This window comes from Lissotriton helveticus, chromosome 6, assembly GCF_964261635.1.
Source record: "Lissotriton helveticus chromosome 6, aLisHel1.1, whole genome shotgun sequence".
In the NCBI taxonomy this organism is placed as follows: domain Eukaryota; kingdom Metazoa; phylum Chordata; class Amphibia; order Caudata; family Salamandridae; genus Lissotriton; species Lissotriton helveticus.
In genome coordinates, this window is record NC_136067.1 from 394,724,529 (window position 1) to 394,750,644 (window position 26,116).

A 26,116-nucleotide genomic window follows, 5' to 3' on the forward strand; every position below is an offset into this window, starting at 1 on the left:
AAACGAAGAAATGTGACCAATAGTAGGGAGGTTGTAGCAAAAAGACGAAAAGTCGATGAACCAGAAATTATAAGCAGAAAGGAAAAGGATTTTGTTGAAGATGTTGTTGGTTTTCAATTTGAAAACAGTTCTGGTGTCAACTGCTGTGCTAATGTAGTGGTTAATGTTTTGTTTTCTCTAGAAACTTTAAAACAAGAGATTGTGGTCAATTCGGATCAGAGATTTTGCAGTTTGTTGAATTCTGTGTTAGAGAAATGTAGCACTGATAGAACAAAAATAGAAAGTGTGTCTGAAATTCGAAATCTGTTAGACAGATGTTCAGGTCAAACACAATTCTCTCAAAATATTCAGCAAGATTGTCAGGAGTTTTTAATGTATATGCTTGATGTATTGCATGATGAAGGTGTAGATGTAGATCACCTGTTTGGGCTTTCTTATCAATGGCAGCATGACTGCGAGAACTGTATGGTATCAAGTACTACTAGTGTAGACTCAGTAAAATTTATATATTTAACTTTGCCAGACAGTAAATCAGTGTCCTTTAGTAAGCTAGTAAAAGCAGCTGATCACAACATGGAGTGTAGCCAATGTAAGTCTGAAATGTTGTCAACATTTTTTATACGAACATATGGCCAGTATGTCATTTTAATGTTCTAACGATGTAGGCCTGATGGAACAAAATTGACAACTTTGATTAAAAATGTTGTGGCTTCACAGTTGTCAATATCAGGAAGGACTTTTATAACTGCAGCAATTATATATCATGACGGTCCTTCAATAACATCAGGACATTACACAGCTTATTTAAAGTCTAGAAATGGCTGGTCATTCTGCAATGATTCTGTTTTAACTTTCAAAAAAAAATTGCCTTATGACCTTAAAAATTCTTACCTGGTGTTTTTAAAACCAAAATTTTAGGGAAAGAATCTCGGGGTGTGCTCTGAGGAAATTCAAGAGGTTCTAATGGCTCCTACACAATTTGGCCTTGAGGATAAGTGTAGTACAGAGTCAAAAGTTATTTTTGAGTTTTAAATAGTTCCTGGAAAAAAAGAAGGTTTTCTTACAGAAAGTGGTGGGCACGGATTAGTTAAAGGACAACAGAGTATTTCCCAAAACAAACGGTGTTCTTACCATAACACTTGACGTCATGGAAAAATAACTGCACTTTGAATGAGTTCAGAAAAACTGTTTCTTTTTATAAGCTAATTCAAGCAGCCAATAAAAACATGGAGTAGAGGTAATGTAAGTCTGCAATGCTGTCTAGATTATTTGACCAAACTTTTGGTTATAATGTCATTTTAAAATTCCAACTATATAAACCTGATGAAAGTAAGTCTTCAACTTTAATTACAAATGTTTTGGCTACATAGTCGTTTATTTTAGGAAGAACATTTTTAACTGCAGCTATTATATGACATGATGGTCCTTTGACAAGATCCGCTTCTTACACAGCTTATTGAAAATGTAAAAAAAGCTGCTGTTTCGTAAATGATTCCTATTTGACTACGATACAATGTTGCCTTTTTACTTAAAAATATTCTTACTTTCTGTTTTCAGAAAAGAGAATTTAGGGTAGGTAACTGGCCTATAATGATTCTAGGGGTTGATATAATTTTATCTACTGTTTTAAATTGCTTTGTGATTAAAAGTGATGTAGAGAATTACATAATTGTAGTAGTCATAGAGGTAGTGTAAGTCTGCTTCATAGTAAGCAGTATCAGTGTCATAGGAAATGTGGAACATGAGTGAACAAGAATGGTGAGATATTACTAGTACAGGATTGTGAAAGTGATCTTGAACGTTTTCTTTCTGAAAGTTGCGGAAATACAAAATGACGGGATTTGCTTAGAAGAATTCCAAGAGTTATAAATGGCTCTTACACGATTTGGCCTTGTGGAAACGTGCGGTAGAGAGCGAGAAGTCATTTATTGTATGTAACATATTTTTCAAAACGATGGAGCTTTTCTTTCAGAAAGTGGCGGGCTGAAAATAATAGCAGCACAACTGAGTGTAAGCTGTTCATAGGATATCCTTCGACGTCATGGAAAGTAAGTTACTTTTCAGGAGTTCTGATTTCTGATTGGTTATGTTATATGGGTTTTTTAAACACAATCATTTTGATTGTGTTTTTTTTCCCCGCTGTTATATGATGAATACCTTCAAGTCACTATTTTTAGTGAAATTTGATAAATTCTGAGAACAGCAAAAATAAACCATTTAACATGTATAATTAATTCTGTACTTTTTGTATTTATGATATACATTTAGAACTGTGTAGTAGGCATTGAAAAGCTGAGGCTTCTATAAGTGTCAAAGTTGTTGCATACAGTGCTCACATTATACGTAGTCTTTCATATGATAGACTACATCTAAACAATGAGATACCTAAGCAAAGGAAACACAGGTGATGTGACTGTGGAATGAGCAAAAAAAATTGCACGTTTTTCAATTAAATTACCTGTGTTTCCTAACATTACACATCACATTGTGTAGATGAGGTTTAGGCCTGTTCCAGGAGACAGAGGAGGTCTCACATTTGTTCAAGAGTGCAGTGGACATGACTCACTCCGTTGGTAGGCCTGCACATGTATTATCTCCTCTATACTCTTCAACAAGCCTAAATTTCATCTGCAACCCTGAGTAGGACTTACCTGAAACAAATCTCTGGATAGGCCACACCTTATCAGCATCTAGAAACAATCATTTAAAATGTTAAGTGCAGATTTATGATGGCCATACGCCTCTTTTGCGTCGCTGTTTCGTCACTTTTGTGATGCAGCAGCAGTGTAAAAGATGCACCATGTTGCAAGATAGGCCTCAGTTCATCTCCAGCAAGATACCGTCAGTTTAAAATGTATATAATTAGGACTGTGTAGGGGGCATGCAGAAGCTGATGCTTCAGTAAGTGTCAAAGTTGTTGCATGCAGTGCTGCACTTCTGGGTACTCTTTCATATGCTGGACTACATCTGCACAATGAGATACCTAAGCAAAGGAAACACAATTGATGTGATTGTGAAATGAGCAAAAGAAATTGCACGTTTTTCAATTACATCACCTGTGTTTCCTAACATTACACATCACATTGTGCAGATCAAGTTTAGGCCTGTCCAAGGAAACAGAGGAGGTCTGGCCTTTGTTCAAGAGTGAAGTGGACATGACTCACTTCATTGGTAGACATGGACATGTATTATCTCCTCTGTACTCTTCAACAAGCCTAAATTTCATCTGCAACCCTGAGTAGGCCTCACCTCAAACAAACCTCTGGATAGGACACACCTTATTGTCATCCTGAAACAATCATTTAAAATGTTAGGGACAGTTTTATGATGGCTGTGCACCTCTTTTGCGCTGCCGTTGCATCACTTTTGTGAGACAGCAGCAGTGCAAAAGATGCACCATGTTGCAAGATAGGCCTCACTTCATCTGCATCAAGATACTGTTAGTTTAAAATGTATATTTTTAGGACTGTGTAGGGGCATGGAGAAGCAGAGGCTTCTGTAAGTGTCAAAGTTGTTGAAAAACTGTCCTTCAATCTTTTCCCTTGTCTTTTCTAATTTTTAAATACATGTTTTAATATTTTTCAAATGTTTGTTCTCTCTTTCACAGATTGAAAGTATAAAAATAAAAAGTGACTAAGTTAACGACAATTATAAGGTAAATGTTTTGTACTCTTTTCGTTACATTTCTATCACATTTAACTTCTATTAGTTTCACTACTTCATTTCTTTAACCCTCACTTTCCTGCCTTTGCTACTTTCCTCATTCCTTTCTCTATTACTTACTTACTCTACTCCTTCCACAATTTTTCTCAGTCCCTCTCTTCTCATACTTCCTCACTCTTGTTCACTCACTCCGTCTCTATTACTCTCACTGTCTCTGACTGATCACTCTTTCACTACTTGTTCATTATGCTTTCTCTCTGTAGTTCAAGCACACTAAGGGGCATATTATCAACACAGGCAATAAAATTATCGCTGCTTTTATCAGCAGAAAACTGCCGCAAAAGTAGCTTTAGCGGCAGCTTTCTTCCGCAAAAGCGGCTTTAGCACCAGTTTTCTGCCGATAAAAGCAGTCATTATCGGCAGAGAACTGCTGCAAAAGCTTCTTTAGCGTCAGATTTCTGCCGATAAAAGCAGCAAAACTTTTATCGCCTATGTTGATAATATGCCCCTATGTTATTTACATTTCTTTGCTGTTTCAATCATTCCTTTTCTGTTACTTCTTCTTTTCTGCATTGTGTTTTTTCTCTCTGTTATTCCAATGTTTTAATCTTAATTTAATCATTCAGTCACATTCTCTACTCTCCTTTTTTTCTTTCACTTCCTTATCTATTTTGTTTTTCTCAATTATACCCTCTTCCATCTTTTCTTCGGTAAAATGTGTGTATTAAACAGTATCTTTGGTTTAGTCCCTATAGCTGTCTTTCTTTTAACATTACTCTCTGTTTCCTTCCCTTATACTTACTCTTCTTTTTTTTTTTTTTTAATTTTGGGTTCGCTCCGGGTTCGCGTACCGGCGAGCGAACCGGGAAGCGAACCAAAAGAAATAGAGGTTGGCAGAGTGCTAAATATTCTACCAATTTTTTTATAAAGGGGAGGTAGTTCTGATAAGAACTTTTTTTTTAATTGTTTTTGTTGTTTTATATTTTTTTTATTATATTTGTTTTATTATTTTTCTGAACATTTTTTTACTTTTTTTGTATTTTTTGAACGGTTTTATATTTTTGGGTTTTTTTTTTGGGTGGGGGAAACGAAAATGATTCATTATAAAGGGCTCAACAGGAGCAACAAAAAAAAAAGAATTTATTCTCTGGGGCGGTTCGGACAATCATGATTGTCGATAGCTCTGTTGATCAGAGTGATGCTACTTTCTCTGTAGCAAATGAATTGGTTACAACGCACGCACACTTGTTTCACTTCCCCGAACCTCATCTGTATATTTGGGACCATCTCCCTCGCCTCTGGTCCCGTCACTTCCTGTACAACTGATCTTCTGGCCATAGAAGGGGGATTATCTTGCTGGTCACGTAACTGCGCAGCACTGTAGTTGATAGGGTGCCACCTCTGCATATGGCGAAGCATTGTATAATTCCCGTAACTATATTTTTTATCTGTCCCTCTGGACAGACTTTCTTTACATATAAGGCAAGTTACGTACCGGGCATTGACTTTTTTTTGGCCCCGGGGATATTTAAAAAATTGCCAAATATAATTTTCTTTGACATGAGACCTCCTGGGCTCCTCACGCAAAAACTGCCTCTCTTCCTGCTCTTCCTCTTCTTCCTCTTCTTCCTCTTCTTCCTCCTCTTGCTGAATGATAACTTCAGCAGGTGGTCCTCTCTTCCTTGGAGGTGGTGGAGGTGGTGGGGAAGCACCAGCTGAAGCTACTAATGAAGCCATTGCTCAGTGATCACAAAAGGTCTTCCTCTCACAAAGATAAAAGTCAGAGTGAGGAAAGAAGGAGGGGTTTTCATCATTTGGGAAAAACAATAGTTCTAAACCAATGAAAAGTGTTACTTTTAGGTCACATGACCTAGTCTTACATCATTATGAAACCAAAAGTGAAATGAACCAATGAAAAGTGTTATTAACAAGTCACATGACCTGTTGTGTTTACGTTACGCGCTTTGGGCCGCGTCCCGGATCGCTTCCGGGAAGCTGCGCTTCGCGCCTCGTTCGCGTACCGGTTCACTTCAGGGTACGCTAACGCGGCGCGTCATATGACGTTTCACGCGACAACGCGATACGTCACGCTGACACGACGCGTCACGATGTTGTTTTCTAACGCGGCAGTTGCGCAAACGGAACGTTTACCGGTTCGCGGACCGGGTCGCGGCACCATTTTGAGCTAACGGGAAGCGACCCAGTTCGCGGACCGGGAGCGAAACAAAAAAAAATAATAAAAAAAATACATAATTTTTTTTATTAATAAACATATAAAATATATTTTTTGATTTAAAGAAGAATACATTTTAAAGCTTTTGATATTTGCTATTAAAAAACCATTGAAATTCACAGAAAAAACCATAGGTTATAGACCATATATAGTTAGGAATTAGCATTTACAAAACCTTGAAAATTCACTGAAAAAACCATAGGTTATAGACCATATATAGTTAGGAATTAGCATTTAAGAAACCTTTTTTTTACTCACACAAAACCATTGAAATTCCATAGATAGTTAGTTGTACTAACTATATATCGCGCACCCGCAATCCACTGCTGATCATGTCACATATTACATCATTCATGACATGGTCAGTGACATCACTGATGACATCACTGATGACATCTCAAATGACATCACTGATGACATCACTGATGACATCTCAAATGACATCACTGATGACATCACTGATGACATCTCAAATGACATCATTGATGACATCACTGATGACATCATTGATGACATCTCAAATGACATCACTGATGACATCACTGATCACATCTCAAAAGACATCACTGATGACATCACTGATGACATTATTCATGTGATAATACGATGAATCTCTTCAGACTCTAATAAAAACTTAGATACACTCAGTGTAAACAGACACTCACAGACTGTCACTCATCCATGGAGTTACTCACACACCTAGTCAGTCATGCAAAGAATCAATCTCACATCCATTTCTCAACTATACAGTTATACACACCGTACTTATTCAAACATATACTAACACATATTTACTCCCTGATACAAGTTCACAATGATCCATACAGCCACTCACACATTCACTGGCTCTTATGCATAGTTATTTATATATGTCAACTCTCACATGTACTGTGTTTTACATATGTACTTACTTTGACATGTAGCACTTAGATATCCATTCACTCACCAATACACTCATGCACACAGTCAACCGCCCATACAGCTGTTTACACATGCACTTTTGAACCCATACATCTAGTGAATCAACTGCTCACACATCTGTGCACAGAGTTATGCACCTCCCAGCCACCCACACACACACTCAGTCTCCCATACAAATACTTAGGTAATCAACCAATAACCCATATAGTTACTCATATAGCTACTGATCAACACATGCAGCAGTTTACAGAACAACAGACATAATGATGCACAAATTAAGACAGTTTAGTCACTAACCCATGCACTCAGTGAGACACATTTAATCAGTCACTCATACAGTCAGTCATGCACCTAATAAATCCTTCATCCAGACACTTATAAATCCACTCATTCTTCAATATGTAAGACATATTTTAACTTTACAGAAACATACAGTCACTGGATGTAGTCATCAGTGATGTCATCAGTGATGTCATTTGAGATGTCATCAGTGATGTCATTTGAGATGTCATCAGTGATGTCATCAGTGATGTCACTGACCATGTCATGAATGATGTAATATGTGACATGATCAGCAGTGGATTGCGGGTGCGCGATATATAGTTAGTACAACTAACTATATATGGAATTTCAATGGTTTTGTGTGAGTAAAAAAAAGGTTTCTTAAATGCTAATTCCTAACTATATATGGTCTATAACCTATGGTTTTTTCAGTGAATTTTCAAGGTTTTGTAAATGCTAATTCCTAACTATATATGGTCTATAACCTATGGTTTTTTCTGTGAATATATATATATTCACTGAAAAAACCATAGGTTATACACCATATATAGTTAGGAATTAGCATTTAAAAAACCTTATTTTACTCACACAAAACCATTGAAATTCCATATATAGTTAGTTGCACTAACTATATATCGCGCACCCGCAATCCACTGCTGATCATGTCACATATTACATCATTCATGACATGGTCAGTGACATCACTGATGACATCACTGATGACATCTCAAATGACATCACTGATGAGATCACTGATGACATCATCCAGTGACTGTGTGTTTCTGTAAAGTTTAAATATGTTTTACATATTGAAGAATGAGTAGATGTATAAGTGTCTGGACGAAGGATTTAGTAGGTGCATGACTGAATGTATGAGTGAGTGATTAAATGTGTCTCACTGAGTGCATGGGTTAGTGACTAAACTGTCTTAATTTGTGCATCATTATGTCTGTTGTTCTGTAAACTGCTGCATGTGTTGATCAGTAGCTATATGATTAACTATATGGGTTATTGATTGATTGTCCAAGTATTTGTATAGAAGACTGAGTGTGTGTGTGGCTGGCTGGGAGGTGTGTGACTCTGTGCAGATCAATGTGTACTTGTATCAATGATTGTATAAGAAAGTAAGTATGTGTTAGTATATGAATGAAAATGTAAGGTGCTCTATGTTTAACTGTATAGACAAGAAAATGGAAGTGTGATTGATTCTTTACAGGACTGACTAGGTGTGTGAGTAACTCCATGGATGAGTGGCAGAGTGTAAGTGTCTGTATAGGTGTATGAGTGCATATGATAGTGTTGTAAAGATGAGTGATTGTATGTATGAATGATTGTATGGGTGAATGAGTGAATGTGTGTGTAGACGTAGGAATCAGTGAGTACGTATGTAGTAACTAGTATTGGTGTGTCAATGGTTTCAAAAATTATACTCTGTATTTAACACTGGGTGAAACAGAGGTTATATTAAAACGTGAGGAGATGCATTGTATTGTCACATGAATGATATCATCAGTGATGTGGTCATTGATGTCAAATGAGATGTCATCAGTGATCTCATCAGTGATGTCATTTGAGATGTCATCAGTGATGTCATCAGTGATGTCACTGACCATGTCATGAATGATGTAATATGTGACATGATCAGCAGTGGATTGCGGGTGCGCGATATATAGTTAGTGCAACTAACTATATATGGAATTTCAATGGTTTTGTGTGAGTAAAATAAGGTTTTTTAAATGCTAATTCCTAACTATATATGGTGTATAACCTATGGTTTTTTCAGTGAATTTTCAAGGTTTTGTAAATGCTAATTCCTAACTATATATGGTCTATAACCTATGGTTTTTTCAGTGAATTTCAATGGTTTTTTAATAGCAAATATCATAAGCTGTCGAATGTCAAGTACGTGGTAAGTAAAAACATTTTCGTGTTTATGCACACTGATCTGCTTTGAATGCTGCCCCCCACCCCTCATTTCTATTAGGAGTACTCTCTCTTTGCAGATAGTGAAGGGTAGTTAACGCAGCCCTTTGCCCCCTTTGTAATCCGTCGTGCCTGCTTCTCTCTCCATTTGATTGATTGTTCTCTTTGGTTCATTCTCTATTTACAAACAAGCACAGAGTCGCAATACTCTGTTTAGTCTTTGCAGATAGCGAAAAATCGTGTAAAAAAACAAAAGGAATCGAGCAAAATCAGTAGGCCACTAATGGGATCTCTTTTTGACCTCGCTAAAATAGAAACATTAGGAACAACCTGTTGAAAATAGCAATGCGTATGTACATAAGCGGCGTTCATTTGTGTTCACAGTACCCCTTGTTGATTGTTTGAATCGAGCATTGAATTGTTCGAAGTTAATTCTCTTAAGGATCTTCTCTGCCTGCAAACGAGGAAGAATAGGAATATTCTCTCTCCCTTTGCAGATAGTGAAGGGTAGGTAACGCAAGCCTTTAACACGTCGTACCTATTTCATTCCTCATTGATTGATTGATTGTCCGAACATTGACTGTTTGGGAATTAGTTCTTTTTGGAGGTATTCCCTGTTTGCAAATAAACGTAGGAAAATCTTTGCAAGTAGTGAAAGGGTACGTAATGCGGACCTTTCTCCCCCATTGTAATCTGTCATGCCTATCTACTCCCCACTGATTGATGCACCTGTTTCACCCGGACCATTTACTAGAGATACGTCATCTGGCCCGACCAGAGAGCACCCCTAGTGAAAAGGACATATGCAATAATAACGAAGTGATCACTGTATCCTGTTAACAGAAACTTTAGCATGAAACAACCTGGAAAGAAAAGAATAGAAAAACGAAAATCAGTAGGCCACTGATGAACATGAACTTTTATTAAACAACGAACAAAGAAACGATAACATAACGTAATGATAAAACCTATTAATGTCCTAGAAACAAGAAAACGTTAAAATATGCCAGTGGTGAGAGACCAGAAAAACAGTAAGAGAAACCAAATCACCCCTCGCTGTCCAACAGCCTGCCACGCCAAAAAAATCGATAGACTAGGGAAAATGCAAGTCAGTAGAACATCCGCCCCCACTCTGGAAACTTCCAAGGTGGGGCAGGGTTCCGGCTACGCCCAGCCGGGAGCAGCCCATATAAGGCAGGTCCTGCTGCCACGCCTCGGCCAGGAGATCCTAACGTAGGGTGTAGCCGGAGGAGAGGCCGAGGCCAGCGGGACCCGGCCAGGGGATTGCCTTTACAACGCTGAACAGTTGCAGGGGGGGGGAATGTCTCCTCGACCCTCCCCTCTCTCTCCCAGTCCGGCCGCGGTGGCCCTTGAGAGTTGCAGGTAGTCCCGCCACATGCTCTTCCGGTCCGGCCACCAACGGTCGGGGGGCCGAGGCCGACGGGATCCGGCTGCAGCCGATAAACCAAGAAACCCGTTCATGGGGCCAGAGCCAGGGGCGTCCGGCCGACATCTACCGGAAGCCCGGCCCGAAGACGGACGGGACACTTCTTCTTTCTTGAATAATGGCTGCGACAACACTGGGGGGGGATGTCTTGCACATGCCTCCGACACCCCCCCCCCCTCGTCCTCATCGCCTGGTCCGGCCATAACAAATCTCAAGCGAGACGCCGTGGGGTGCACTGGGAGGGAGAGACGGTGCGAACAGGGCTCTCCCGCCTCCCCAGGTGGAGGCTTCCCAGCTGCACCCTCAGCGCTCCAGGCGCCCGGAAAAGGGTTCTTCCACTGTGGTCATGCTGCAACGTCTCGCCCGGCAGGGTGGAGCCCGTCCGCTCATGTGACCCCGCGATCGCCGGTAGCTGCCGAACTCTCAAAATGGCAGTCGACCTGGCAAGAGCGGGCCCAGCATAAAGAAATGGCCCGGTCACTGGTTGACTCCACCACCGTAGTCCTCCACGACCTTGAAGATTCTAGAGGAGCCGCGGGAGTCTCCGACCCCCGATGGGGAATGACTGCCATGATCGCCCGTGGAGTGACGAAACTGTATCCGCGGGACGTCGGCGCTCCCATGCTGGCGCCAGCCTCACTTTGAATTACTAGAATCCTGCAGACCTCACTTCCGGTGAAAGCACAGTGTGACCCGGTAGGAAAAATTATTGCACCCCCTCCCCTTTTTGACTGATAGTTCAAACCACCGATCCTTTCCTTTGCCCTTTTAACGGAACTTTGGACTGCCTCCCCCTCTTTTACATTTTCTAGAGAAAACAAAACATTAACCACTACATTAGCATAGCAGTTGACACCAGAACTGTTTTCAAATTGAAAACCAACAACATCGTCAACAGAATCCTTTTTGTTTCTGCTGTGACCCTGCTACAGCACAGGCATTGTCCCCAGCAGTAATTCTGCAATGCCGGTAAGAATAGCTGTGGTGCCTACTGGACTCACTCACCCCCGCGGCGCCCCACGCCGTTATTTGCTGGGCGGCAACTTACTAGACATCACCTTCGTGCCATCTAGATTTCAGCGCGTTCTGCTGCCTTGGAACTATTCGCACAACAGACCGCTACTGACAAGAATATTTCATTATTGGTGCTGTCAATTTCAATAAATCTATTGGATAATTCAAAAGAAATTGCCACGGTCTCTTCGTTGTTTAAATGTTTTTACTGTTTTTGTTTTGTTGTATATATTTATATGTTATTAAAGTTTTATATTCCTACTACTTTGTTGGAGTGCTATATATTTTTAATGTGACACATAATTGTAAAAACTTTGATGTACAAAGAGTCATTCCTGGAATCTTCCGCTTCAGGCTCGGTCCCCTCCCCAATCACAATACAGGATGGTTTTCAGATAGTAGGAACACGTGTGGTGTGACGGATCTCATCGGGTGTGGGCCTGTATCTACTATAACTCCTTTGAAGAGGGATGATTCTTTACAGCTGGGGCCATAAACTACATCTGCAGGGCTAGCTGATAGCCTGGACAATCGGACACAGAGGAAGAGGAGTGTCAGAGGGTGCGGTAGTGAATAGGGCGAAAGGGAGGTGTCGGGCGGGCACAGAGTGTGATTCTCAGGGAAGAGCAGCGCAGATGGGGGGAGGTTTATTGCCCATGCATAAGACAGAGAGCGGTGGTGACCAGTGCCTGGGGAAGATGCTTGCGTGGGTGAGGAGCCATGCTACGAATCGACAGCGTGCAGAGAGTGGGTCTGGTCAAGACATCTAAAATGGCTGCCGTGCACGACAAAAGTGTGGCATTTCAAAAAAGGCAAGATGGCGCAGACAATGTTTTTCAACACTTCCTCATTTCCTTCGAATCGAACGTTAACAGACGTTGGGGCATATTACCAAAGTTAAGCGATATTTATCGCTAACGATGCTTACCAACGAATTTTTTACCACTAAGCATCGTCAGAAATTATCGAAGATAAACCTTGCTATTATCAAGGTTTATCGCAAATGCGATAATAAACGGCCGCAATGCATGAATATCGCTAAAAACTCAGCGATATTCATGCATTACCGAGCTAATGCTCTTAGCCATGTTATCCACCTCCCATTGGATAACATGGCTAAGAACTGCTCAGGGCAGGTGTTACTTTTTGGAGATATTCGCGCTTAGCGCGAATATCTCCAAAAGTTGGTAATAGGAGATAGATATCTTGCATGTTGTAATGCAAGTTATTGTGGTATATGGAACTCATACCATAATCTCTCAGGAAAGCAGAAACTGATCCTTTTGGGACCGCCTAAAAAGGCCTAGGGGGTGAGGAGTACTCTACTTTGCCCCCTTTTCACGTTCCGAACTATTTTATTTTACTCTCTTCTGTAATTACACAAAATAGCAGCGATAAGATGCATCGGAGACACACAGTGAGAGAAAGGAGGCCGGAGATGAAGAAGAGATGTCAAATACACATTGGAGATAATATAGTGGCAGAAGGGAAGTAAATATGAGTAAACTTACCATGTAACATAAAAATGTTGCACTCTATACTATAAGTCTCATTTTATACTACAATCACTTCGCTACAACCTCATAAATTAAAAATAAAAATGAATAATGTCTCAAACAATTTTTGATTTCTAAATATAAATTTATTCTTCAGAATTTTCTAAATTTGAAAGAACTAGTAACATGTCCTCATCAGCAATGTCCTCATGAAAAGTCTCCAATGATGATTCTTGTAACTCTATGGTCTCCAAACACTCGATAAATTCGCCATCAAGAGATTGATCAAAAAAATCATTCAAGTCATCTCCTCCTTGTGACAATATTTCATTATTGGTGCTGTCAATTTCAATCAATGTAGTGGAATCATTCAAGTCATCTCCTCGTGACAATATTTCATTATTGGTGCTCTCAATTTCAATCAATGTAGTGGAATCATTCAAGTCATCTCCTCCTTGTGACAATATTTCATTATTGGTGCTGTCCATTTCAATCAATCTAATGGAATCATACAAGTCATCTCCTCCTTGTGACAATATTTCATTATTGGTGCTCTCAATTTCAATCAATGTAGTGGAATCATTCAAGTCATCTCCTTGTGACAATATTTCATTCTTGGTGCTGTCCATTTCAATCAATCTAATGGAATCATACAAGTCATGTCCTCCTTGTGACAATATTTCATTATTGGTGCTCTCAATTTCAATCAATGTAGTGGACAATTCAAAAGAAATTGCCACGGTCTCTTCATTGTGAGCCATTTTATTTTGAAATTGCTTGCTGTAAATTGCAGAAAAAAATAATCACTTTCATTTATCGTTTTTAGTAATACATAATATAAAACTAACTTTATCAAGTATTTAGTATAACAGAAGGACTGCAAATAAATAACAGAAAACATTTTTCAAATTATCTTCAAGTGTACAACATAGTTCCCCTTACAAATTAACAACTCACCTTTTTAAAAGTAGGAGAAGTGTTAGTACTGTGTAAATCAAACACCAGAAATTCACCACCAAAAATTCCTCACAAATGTACCTCAGACAGTAGTATCACAAAATGGCTGTGGTTTCCTCTCATTTGAAATATATACATAACCAATTAACTTTCATCACACACAAATACAAAACCAAAGTAACATTTTAATTGGTTCTAAATTTCAACACTTTCAAATGTGTTTTCCCCATGCAATTTTCCATAGGACATTTACATACGTCTACAGCCTGAATGGCTGAACGGAATTACACCAAACTTGGCAAAATGGTACATCAAACCTAAGAGGTCAGGAAGGATCTACTATGCCCCCCTATGGTCATTTCCCCCTTCGCTTTGGCCTCCTCTTGTCTCTCAATCCTACCGAGAGACAAGATGGCGGCCGCTACGGACTGTTTGGAATGTTGACAGACGCCGGAGAACCAATCAGCTTCGCAAAGCTCCGTAACGCGAAAAGTACGCGAAGCGGAGCGCTGTTACAGATATATATCTTTTTTTGAACGTTAATTTCTCAAAATCCACTGGAGCACATATATTGAGACCTAGCAAAGGCACATCGGGCTACCAGTCCCTAATATTTTGCCAAGTTTCGTGCAAATCCATTCAGCCGTTCGATTATTATTATTTTTTTTTTTTTTGCCCCGCGGGGCCCTTTTAAAACCTCCACATCAAACGTAGGGGGTCAGCGAGGATCTACTATTCCCCCTTATGGTCATTTGCCCCTTCGCTTTGGCCTCCTCTTGTCTCTCGATCCTACCGAGAGACAAGATGGCGGCCGCTACGGACTGTTTGGAATGTTGACAGACGCCGGAGAACCAATCAGCTTCGCTTCACAAAGCTCCGTTGCGCGAAAAGTACGCGTCCTGGAGCGCTGCCCGGTCCGCTGTTACAGATATATATCTTTTTTTAAACGTTAATTTCTCAAAATCCACTGTAGCACATATATTGAGACCTACAAAAGGCAGCCCCCCCTTGACGAACCCCCCCCAAATTTTCAAGGGCTGCTCAGAAACAAAATGTGCCATTTTCCTGAAAATTTCAGCCAATTCCGTCCACAAACGCCAAAGTTATTAGACATAGAATTTTCCAAAAACCCATAGAGAAAAAATCCTAACTATATATACCTACTGGCGATGGTATATATAGTTAGGATTTTTTTGAATAGGGATTTCTGAAAATTCTATGTTGAATAACTTTGGCGTTGATGGACGGAATTGGCTGAAATTTTCAGGAAAATGGCACATTTTGTTTCTGAGCGTCCCCTGAAAGTTTGGGGGGTTTCGTCAAGCGGGGTCCAAGAAAAAAGGGGGGTCCCAAAACGTGTTTTTAACATTGAGTTTTCCATAGGGCGGTTGGACTCACTTTTAGCTCGAACGGCTGAATGGATTTCCACAAAACTTGGCAAAATTGTAGGGACTGGTAGCCCGATGTGCCTTTGCTATGTCTCAAGATATATGCTCCAGTGGTTTTTACGAAAATTAACTTTGAAAAATATATATTGGGCTACATTGGGCTATATATATGTTAGAGCCCAAATGTAGCCCAATGTAGCCCAATGTAGCCCAATGTAGCCCAATGTAGCCCAATGTAGCCCAAAGATGGCCACCAGAGACAAAAAAAACCAAATGTAGCCCAAATATCAGCCAGATGTAGCCCAACTATAGCCCAGTGACAGAATGTCCCAGAGTGTTCTAAAGAACAACTAGAGCGCTAACAGTCTTACTTATGACAAAAGTATGGCACACCTGAAGTCATCTTGATTGGAATAAAGTGTTAACACTTAAAACATTTAATTTGCAAAGGAACAAAATGAGGGGGTTCATTTTGCCATAGAAATTATGATTAGTGCTGAAGAAAGAAAAATTAGGGCACATTTTGAGTGACTTCTCAAATCCTCTTATATTTCATTAAAAAAATTCTGATATGCAGTCTCCCAAGATGGCCACCAGAGACAAAAGAGCCCAAATGTAGCCCATATATCAGCCAGATGTAGCCCAACTATAGCCCAATGACAGAATGTCCCAGAGTGTTCTAAAGAACAACTAGAACGCTAACAGTCTTACTTGTGGCCAAAGTGGAAATTGTTCGTGATTTTAACTTACTGCTGTTTGCACTCGCGCTTTGACGGAGCTCAGAGGGGCTCCCACTGCATTTCCGGCTGTCTGTGCCCAATACTCAAGCCTGCCCGCCCCGGTCCAACTCGGTAGCCTATACCGTTGAGCGGAGGGCGGGGCAGGTAAGAGCAAAATACGCCCAGGAAGGTGAGCGGTTAGCGCTCCAGCTCTCCACTTTACAGGGCTATTTAGGCTGCGAGGAGGCAGTGGACACTTTCGGTAAGGGACGACGGTGGCAGCATCTCCCGACCCCGCTTGGCGCCTACATACATACTTTGAGCGGAAGCGCTGCTGCATACTGTTTTAGCGTATGTTTAAAATTGAATTGCTAATTTTAAAACTCCCAGCACTGACCCCGCACTGATCGTGTTTTTTTAAATTGATTTGATACATTTTAAAACTCCCAGCACTGACCCCGAACAGACAGTGTTTTTAAAATTGAATTGCTAATTTTAAAAGTACCCAGCGCTAAGTGTGGCCAAAGTGGAAATTGTTTGTGATTTTAACTTACTGCTGTTTGCACTCGCGCTTTGACGGGGCTCAGAGGGACTCCCACTGCATTTCCGGCTGTCTGTGCCCAATACTCAAGCCTGCCCGCCCCGGTCCGACTCGGTAGCCTATACCGTTGAGCGGAGGGCGGCGCAGGTAAGAGCAAGACATGCCCAGGAAGGCGAGCGGTTAGCGCTCCAGCTCTCCACTTTACAGGGCTATTTAGGCTGCGAGGAGGCACCGGACACTTGCGGTAAGGGACGACGGTGGCAGCATCTCCCGACCCCGCTTGGCGCCTACATACATACTTTGAGCGGAAGCGCTGCTGCATACTGTTTTAGCGTATGTTTAAAATTGAATTGCTAATTTTAAAACTCCCAGCACTGACCCCGCACTTATCGTGTTTTTAAAATTGATTTGATAAATTTTAAAACTCCCAGCACTGACCCCGAACAGACCGTGTTTTTAAAATTGAATTGCTAATTTTAAAAGTACCCAGCGCTAAGTGTGGCCAAAGTGGAAATTGTTCGTGATTTTAACTTACTACTCTTTGCACTCGCGCTTTGACGGGGCTCAGAGGGGCTCCCACTGCATTTCCGGCTGTCTGTGCCCAATACTCAAGCCTGCCCGCCCCGGTCCGACTCCGTAGTCTATACAGTTGAGCGGAGGGCGGGGCAGGTAAGAGCAAGACATGCCCAGGAAGGCGAGTGGTTAGCGCTCCAGCTCTTTACTTTACAGGGCTATTTAGCCCCTCGTCGGCCCTAGAGCGCAGCGGTTTGCGCACAGAGGGCGCCTTAGCCAGCGCCGAAGACAAGCCAAAGACCAGCCCGTCTGCGCCTGTCCGCGACAGGACGGGCCAGGGGCTGGAGGCTATGGCGCTACACACCCACTCACAGAGAACTTACTCCTCACAGGTACTACTAGGTATCCAAAGCCATTTACCTATGGGGTGTGATAACAGGGTGGAGGGAAGTTTAGAGGGCCCGTTTGCCTGTCGTTACTGCAAAGTTCAATTCCAGATATTAGCTGGAGTCAGAAACGCCTCTGATGATCACCCGGAGTGGTGCCCACACGACAAGGCGATACTCGCTCACAACTCTACCCCGACAAATAATAAGGCCACCAGTACACTACGGGCAAATAAGAACTTATTATGTAATATCAGATCGCTACCTAAACACGCCATAGAGGTATGGGATCTGATTTCATCAGAGGAACCCGACCTATGCTTCCTGACGGAAACGTGGCTTAAACCCCACTCAGTCCCGGCCATAACTCTGGGAATCCCAGTGGGATACAAAGTTATCAGGTTAGATCGTCCCACTAAAACTGGCGGGGGGATCGCGATTGTCCATAAGCAAGAAATTAATGTTACTGTGCTGGACGAGCTGTGTACCCCCGAGTTAGAACTCCTGATTTTTAAAATGAACATTTCGTCTAAAAAGAATAGAAAGGGAGCATTGTCTACCGCCCCCCCCGATCCGTGCACCAATCTATCTGTCACGTTGGTAGAGTCATTGGCACCCCATGTACATGGCAATACCGACTTACTACTCTTAGGAGACTTTAATGTCCACAGTGAGTTAGAAAATTGTAACGAGGTGCAAACATTAATGGCGGACCTTAACTCACTGGGTCTAAAGCAGATAAATAGCGGCCCAACTCATCAGGCGGGACACACCTTAGACTTAGTCTTAACCAACTCCCCACAGGTCGAGTGTTTGCCCCCCTATCAAGTAGAATGGACAGACCATTTTATCATTGAATTTTATACTCCCACTCCCATTTCGCATGGTACTGGACAGATGGCCTTACCCAGTAAAAGAAGACCATGGCATTAACTGACCCAGGAAGCCTTTAAAATGAGATACGTAGCCCCTACTCCCAGCGCTAGTGAGAGTATTGAAAACGCTCTGAGCAAATATGAAGGGATGGTACTTGAAACTATAGATGAGATCATTCCATTAAAAACCTTTAAGCCCAGACCTGCACACAAACAGGAAATCTGGTTTTCGGAGCATCTAAGGTCGCTCAAACAGGCTACTAGGAAATTAGAGAAGAAATGGAGGGCTTCCCGTCAAGACGGAGATAAACAACTTTAGAGGAACTCCTTGACAGTATATCACAAAGCTATTCACGCTGCGCGAAAAAATCATGTTGCATCACAATTATCGGCGGCTGGCAATAACCCGAAAGTATTGTATCAAATCTTACAGACATTCACGAAACCAGCAGTTTGTGAGAGTCCAGAAGTGGCATCGCAGCAACTATGTGATGACACCTCTCTGTTCTTTACAAAAAAAATCGATGCAATTTATGACAAAATTATTCATTCTAACCAAACCAGTAGGAATGATAATGCCCCATTTCTAAGTATGGAAGTACAATCTCCTGCTACTCACTCTCTCTCTGTATTCCCCCCTATCTCGATTGCGGAGGTATTATCACTTATCACACAGATAAAGAGTGGCTGCCCAATGGACACTATCCCTGCCCGTATTATGCCTACACTTGCGAATGAATTGGGACCTGCGATCCAGAGGCTAGTAAACCTCTCGCTAAGCACAGGAAAGGTTCCGCTAGGATGGAAGAAGGCGTTGGTTAGGCCGCTCAGGAAAAACACAGCAATCCCCTGGACTGAGCTAGCCAACCCTAGGCCAATATCCCTGCTTCCCTTTCTAGGCAAACTTATTGAAAAGTTTGTTAATAGACACCTGTCTAATTACATCAAATTTGCAGGAGGGCTAGACTATTCACAATCGGGTTTCAGGCCAAAACACAGTACCGAGACTACCCTGATGTCAGTCGCAGACGATCTACATATGTACCAGGATGAAGGCCACTCCGTTATCCTGGTACTGTTGGATCTGTCTGCGGCATTCAACACTGTGTCACATTCCATCTTGACTGCCAGGCTAGCTAACATCGGCCTGTAGCATGAGGCACTGGCATGGTTGAGTAGTTTCCTAACAAACCTCACCCAGCGAGTGACAATGGGTGCTTACCGGTCAGAGGAGGTTGAAATTTCCAAAGGGGTGCCACAGGGCTCATGTTTGATCCCTACGCTCTTTAACATCTATGTGGCACCCCTGGCTAACATCATGAGAACTTATGGATTCATCCCGGTATCCTACGCGGAGGACACTCAACTCCTCTTTCCCTTCAAGTCCCTTACCACCGAGGTTAGGAACTCCTTTTCCCAGGGTATGAAAGCAGTGGCACACTGGATGTTGTCCAACTACTTGCAATGCAACGTTGGAAAGACAGAAGTCACGCTGTTTGGTGAAGCTAAACTCCTCTGGACTCCGGACTGGTGGCCACAAGATCTGGGCCCAGTACCCGAGCCCAAACAAATAGTAAAAAATCTGGGAGTCCGATTAGATCAAGAACTTACACTCAAACAGCATGGCAACAGGTGGTGGGAGCCTGCTTTCATGTAATTGGCCTGATACGAAAAATCTTCCCCTTACTACCGGATGCAACTAGAAGAACGTTGGTACAGGCACTGGTCCTGAGTCGAATAGACTATTGTAATGGCCTGCTCCTGTCTGCTAACGAGGGAGTCATGACAAGACTCCAGGTGGTTCAGAACACGGCAGCTCGCCTGGTTCTGAACGCCCCCCCTCGTACGCCCTCCAAACCACTGCTGACAAAGTTGCACTGGTTATCAGTCAAACAGAGGGCCAAGTTCAAAGAATGTTGCAGTATACACAAAAGCCTCAACGGGCTGGGTCCAGCATACCTGACTAAAAATGTTGTTCCCTATGTACCTGTTCGGTCACTTAGGTCGAGCGAGCAAGGCCTCCTCTGTGTACCTAGAGCAAAAAAAGCCAGACATGGAACCAAAGCGTTATCAGTGGCAGGACCCTCCCTATGGAATAGTCTCCCAAAGTCTCTCAGGCTATGTGTAGAACATCTTCCATTTAGAAAACAACTTAAGACCTTCCTATTCCAACTCTAGAACGGCTGCCAAACTGGTTCTTCCCCAAACATATGCTGTAGATGCCTAAAGGCGCGGAGATACTCCTCCGGGAGTCGAATCTAGCGTGGTACAAACCTGCAAATAAATACATAAATAAATACATTTGAATACAGCAGACGTGGTTCAACTTTGCATCAGATGGATGCCCTAGCTCTTGCACCAGTAGGTCCAATTTTGTACTTAAATAAAGACACTGTCTATATAATTTTCAAACTCAATCCCTTTATTACACACAACCACTTTCTTAGATACAACTCATTTTACCATTTTCCATCTCTGGCATTGCAACATTCTGCATTATATTTTTTATGATTTTTTGTTATTCCTACTTTCTAAAACACTTCATTTGAGTCTTCAAACCAATAGGGGTGAGTAGTTTGTTTCCCACAGCCTGTATAGAATAAATGCACACTAACACTACTTACACCGGTATGCTACAGTGGCCAGTATCCTACAGCGCCCACAGCACATAACTTCACAGCAATAAACTCACGACTTTCACTCACAGTTTCATCCCCGAGTCTTCATACCAGTACCACTGAGTAGTTTGCTTCCCACTCCCGCTATACTCTAAACGCATACTAACACCACCTGCACACATATGCTACAACACCCACTATGCTACACCACCCAGAGCACATCAGTTTACAGCACTCAGCTCACAGTTTAGGCCCACGGTGTCATTCCAGAGTTTAGCGGTACCTCACCTCTGCACCAACTCACTCTAGACAAAACTGCACTTTCACACTGGTAAGGGTAAATACTTCGCTTCTGCCAGTATACTACAGAGCACTCAACTCACAGTTTAGGCACACCCTTCCATCCCCGAGTGTACCGGCACCTCACCTCCGCCGCATCTCTCAGTCGGCAAAACAGCACTTTAACAACGGTAGGCTTAAAAACTTCACTTCGGCCAGTATACTACACCGCCCAGAGCACATCAGTTTACAGCACTCAGCTCACAGTTTAGGTGCACAGTTTCATCCCCGAGTTTACGTTACCTCACCTCTGTACCATCTCACTCTGGACAAAACAGCACTATCACACCAGTAAGTAAATACTTCTGTTCTGGGGGCGTGGCTTGGCGATCCGCGAAATGGCCGCACTGTAGTGCTGCTCTGCCAGCCGCCGAAAGAAATCCTTAAGGAATCCTGCCCTAACACAGTCATCCACGAGATAGCTGCACGGAACGGACATGCGGAATTACTGAGCTGCCTGGCGATATCATTTGCATGTAAATTGGCCCTGAATCGGGAAGGAAACAGAACCGTGTGGCTGCCCGCAAAGCGGAAATGGTGGCAGCGCGGACTACGGCTGGAAGAGAAGGCCGAGCACAGCAGGCGCAGTAAATCGGCATAGCTGTGACGGCATTGAGGGGCAATACAGTAATCTGTGAACTGTCACTGTGGCGGGGGCAGCTGAAAGAGAGAGGTGGCAGATGGCAGTGAAAGCGAGAGGTGAGGCTGAGCTGAGGGCCGGGGGTGCCGCGCTACGCAAGCGGCCGGCTCCGGTGTAGCACAAGGGCCTCGGCGGGAGTCTCCCGGTGGGGCGAACTGTTGGCGGGGCCCCCTTCCCTCCTGCATCACGATAGGCGAGCGCAGGATTGCGGCCGCAGATCACAGCAAGCCGATTGCGAAGTAGTGCCGATTTTAAACTACACGGGACTTGTGGCACTTGGATGGGAGCATTGAGCTGGGCTCAGTGTGAGCAGAGTGAACAAAATGGCGTGCCTGCTGAAGACATATAAATCCTGTGGGGGACCTGCATTGCGCTCCTGCTGTACTGCTGTGGTGGACTGGTGATGGAGTGCTGTGTGACCTGGGCCCTGCAGGGGCGCTGTAAGGGAGGCCCACCAGGGCATCTGGACTTTGGGGCTTCCACGTGAACTTCTGGGACAAGCCGGGCTGCGGCTCTTTACGCCGCCACAATACTGACGTGCCTCAGCGGGGAGCAATAACCACAGACTAAGGCTAAGAGACCTCCCGTGAGTGCTGCAAGGCCCCTATGCTGACGCCCTGGCATTGCGGTCCCTGATTACTGTGGGACGCGGTGAGGACTCTCTTGCCATTCGCCCTGACGATATAGCGCTACACTGTGAGACCCGACTGTGAGTTGGAGGCCACAGGGACACATTCGCGACACAGCTAGTGTCCACGCTAACTAATGCACGGGGCTATCAGAGGCCGCATCAAACACAATAAGAGGCCGAAGCATCAGAAGAAGAGGTGCCACTGCCTCAGCTCGGGGGTGCTGTAAAAACTAGACAGGACTAGATCAAGGAACCACAAGGAACCCTGAGAAACTTCGGCAGGCATAGTTGTAGCAGACGTGATACGGAGCACTGGTGGCGCACAACGGAGATTATCTAAGTCATGGGGAAACCGGAGAGAAATCAACTGCGCCTCACATTTGAGCATCGCAAGGGAGCTAAGGAGGCGCAAACTACGACGTCTGACTCGGAAGTGGACCTACCGTCACAGGCTCCCACAGCTCTGGAGAAATCCCTCGCCGCAATTCAGGCCAGTCTTCAGGCAATTGACGGAAAGATCGAAGGCCTTAGTGGCAGAATGGACTTGTTTTCAGCAAAACTGGACAAGCAAGCAACACGTATAGGGGAGGCAAAACAGCGAATAGCAGACCGAAGAGGGCCTTCAACAGGTGGCAGAGAAGACGTCGGACATCACGAAAATATTGGCACCTATCCAGGCCAAGAATGAAGACATCGAAGTGCGGTCTCGCCACAGTAATATTCGCGTACTGGGTCTGCCGCAGTCAACCAATGTGGGAAGACTGGAAGATTACATGGAGACCATGCTCAGAGAAATATGCAGGAAAGATGAACTCTCACCTCTTTTTGCAGTGGAGCGGGCACATAGGTCTGTGGCTGCGCGCCCTCCCCCTGGGACCCAGCCGAGGCCAATAATAGCTTGATTGCTAAATTTTAGGGATAGAGACACAGTTTTGCGCATTACCCGTCAGAAAGGCTCGATAACTTATCAGGGTAACGCCTTATCCTTCTATCCCGACTTTACGGCCACAGTACAAGCAGCGCGGAAGGAGTTTCAAAATGTTAAGAAATTGCTACAGAAAGAGCAGATTCCATACGCAATGCTCTACCCAGCACGTCTGCGGATTGGCGCTATGGATAGTGGAAAGATATTTGTGAATCCCAAGCACGCTATGGAACATGCTAGATCTCTGCATAGACAGCGACAGCGGACCGCATCCTCTCCTACGTCGGACATTGAAGACTGAACAGTAAGGGGGTATATGTTGTTGTGACAGGTGGGACTCATGACTTTTGATGAGATTTAACAGGATTGGCTGGAGTACTGTAAGTACATTCGAATTGAGATAACAGAAATGATGCCTCTATATGTTAGTTCTTCTATGCTGAGACATTGCATTGACTAGGCGTAACAGGGACAATAACTGGTCGGTGGCGCCTCTCCCTACGTTATCTGGGAGTGGTGGATGCCGCCATAACCCCCGATAGGTGATCCCCGATGGAAATTATGTTTGCTACTTTTGGGGTTGCAATGGGTGTTTAAATTGGGATGTGTCTTTGGCAGTTTGGGAATGCTGAAGTGGGTGGTGGGAGGGAGGGTTTGTTCTGATGGTTATTTGCCAAAGATGTCATGTTTTCAAAGCACTAGAATGTATTTGATGTATAACAGTGGGCGGCTGCATTTCGGTATAGTCCAATGGTATTTTTGTTTACTATATCACGGTACATGATGGGAGGAAGGTATAAATGTATCACGTGGAATGTACAAGGGCTCAACACACCGCAGAAAATTAGACAAGTGCTGGCACAACTAGACAGGCAGGATGTAAAGATTGCACTCCTGCAAGAGACACACCTTAGTAAGATTTCAGAAGACAAGGTGGCGAAGCGCTGGGCATCATACCAGCTAGCATCTTCCTACTCAACATATGCGAGGAGAGTCCTTATCCTGGTAAAGAGAGGTGTACCATTCAAGGTGTTACAGTCTAGCACAGATAAAGAAGGGCATTGGGCTATGGTGATGGGGAAATTAGGAACTATGCTAGTGGCGATAATTAACATGTATGGGCCCGTCATAGATGACACAACTCCATACTTGCAAATGTTCGGGATATTGCGTACATGGCCGGAAGCGACACTCATATGGGGGGGAGATCTCAACACACACCTGGACCCACGGGTAGATAAGTATAATACACAGGGCGCACGCATGGTCTGAGTGGCAAAATGCATAAAAGATGGGATGCTAGAATTTGGCATGGTGGATATTTGGCGCCAATGTAATGTGGGGGTACTGGCAGGCACACACATCCCACCAGTGACTAATAGCTGGTCAAGATTAGACTACTGGCTGTTGGATGAGGGAGCCACTGGGTGGGTGTCCGCAGTACATACGCTTCCGAGAACACTTTCAGACCACAATCCAGTTCGCCTCACGTTAGACATACCTGACAATCCTCATAAACCATTTACGTGGCGATTCAGAGCAGAATCACTGTTAGATCCGATCTATGCTGAGACTATCAGGGCTGCAGTCATACAATACTTTGAGATCAATGTGGGGACAGTAGAGAGTCAAGAGACACTTTGGGAAGCCTTCAAGGCCACGACCAGGGGCGTGTGCATAAGTACCTCGGCGGGGATTCTAAGAGACATACGAGGGAAGCTCGCTGCACTGGAGAAAACATTGGGAGAACTAGAGGCTCAGTATGACCAGACACCATCTAAGGATACACTAGCTAGCATTAGTGAACACATTGAAGAGTACAATGCACTTGCTGAGACTGAGGTGAAATATTTATCTAAGAGATACATGGCAAGGCGATATGGTGAGGGGGGGCGTCCCAGCAGGTCACTAGCCACCCGGATACAAGAGAGGACTACTCACCTCCCAATAGACCGTATTGTAGAGGGGACGGACAAGAGCACTTTTCCCCAACTGCCATAGTAAAACAATTTTGGGTATTTTATGCTACGTTATACTCTTCCAGGGGTGGGATGGACGAGAAGGCAATGGATGAGTATTTAGAGGACATTGCATGTGCATGGCTGTCAGATGTGCACCGGAAGTACCTCAGTCTACCTATAGCTGAAGAGGATGTGAAGGACGCTATTTTGTCCCTCCTGAACAATAAAGCTCCTGGACCGGATGGTCTAACTGCAGAGTTCTATAAAGTGCATGTCCACCTCCTGGTCCCCCACCTGCTAGCACTATACGCTGAGGCGCACGACTCTGGTCGACTCCCCCCATCACTGGGTCAAGCTATGATCATCACGTTGTTGAAAAAGGATAAAGCCCCAGAACGTTGTGATTCGTATCGACCACTATCACTTATAAATCTGGATGCCAAGATACTGGCGAAAATTCTTGCCACTAAATTACAACCCCTCATGTCGCTGCTGGTGCTACCAGACCAAGCTAGGCTCATCCCTGACCGATCCACCTCTTTGAATCTACGTACCATCTTTGCCATGCTGCATATCCTCAATCCTGATCTACCTGCAGTCGCAGTACTCTTAGATGCCGCAAAGGCGTAAGATACTATAGAATG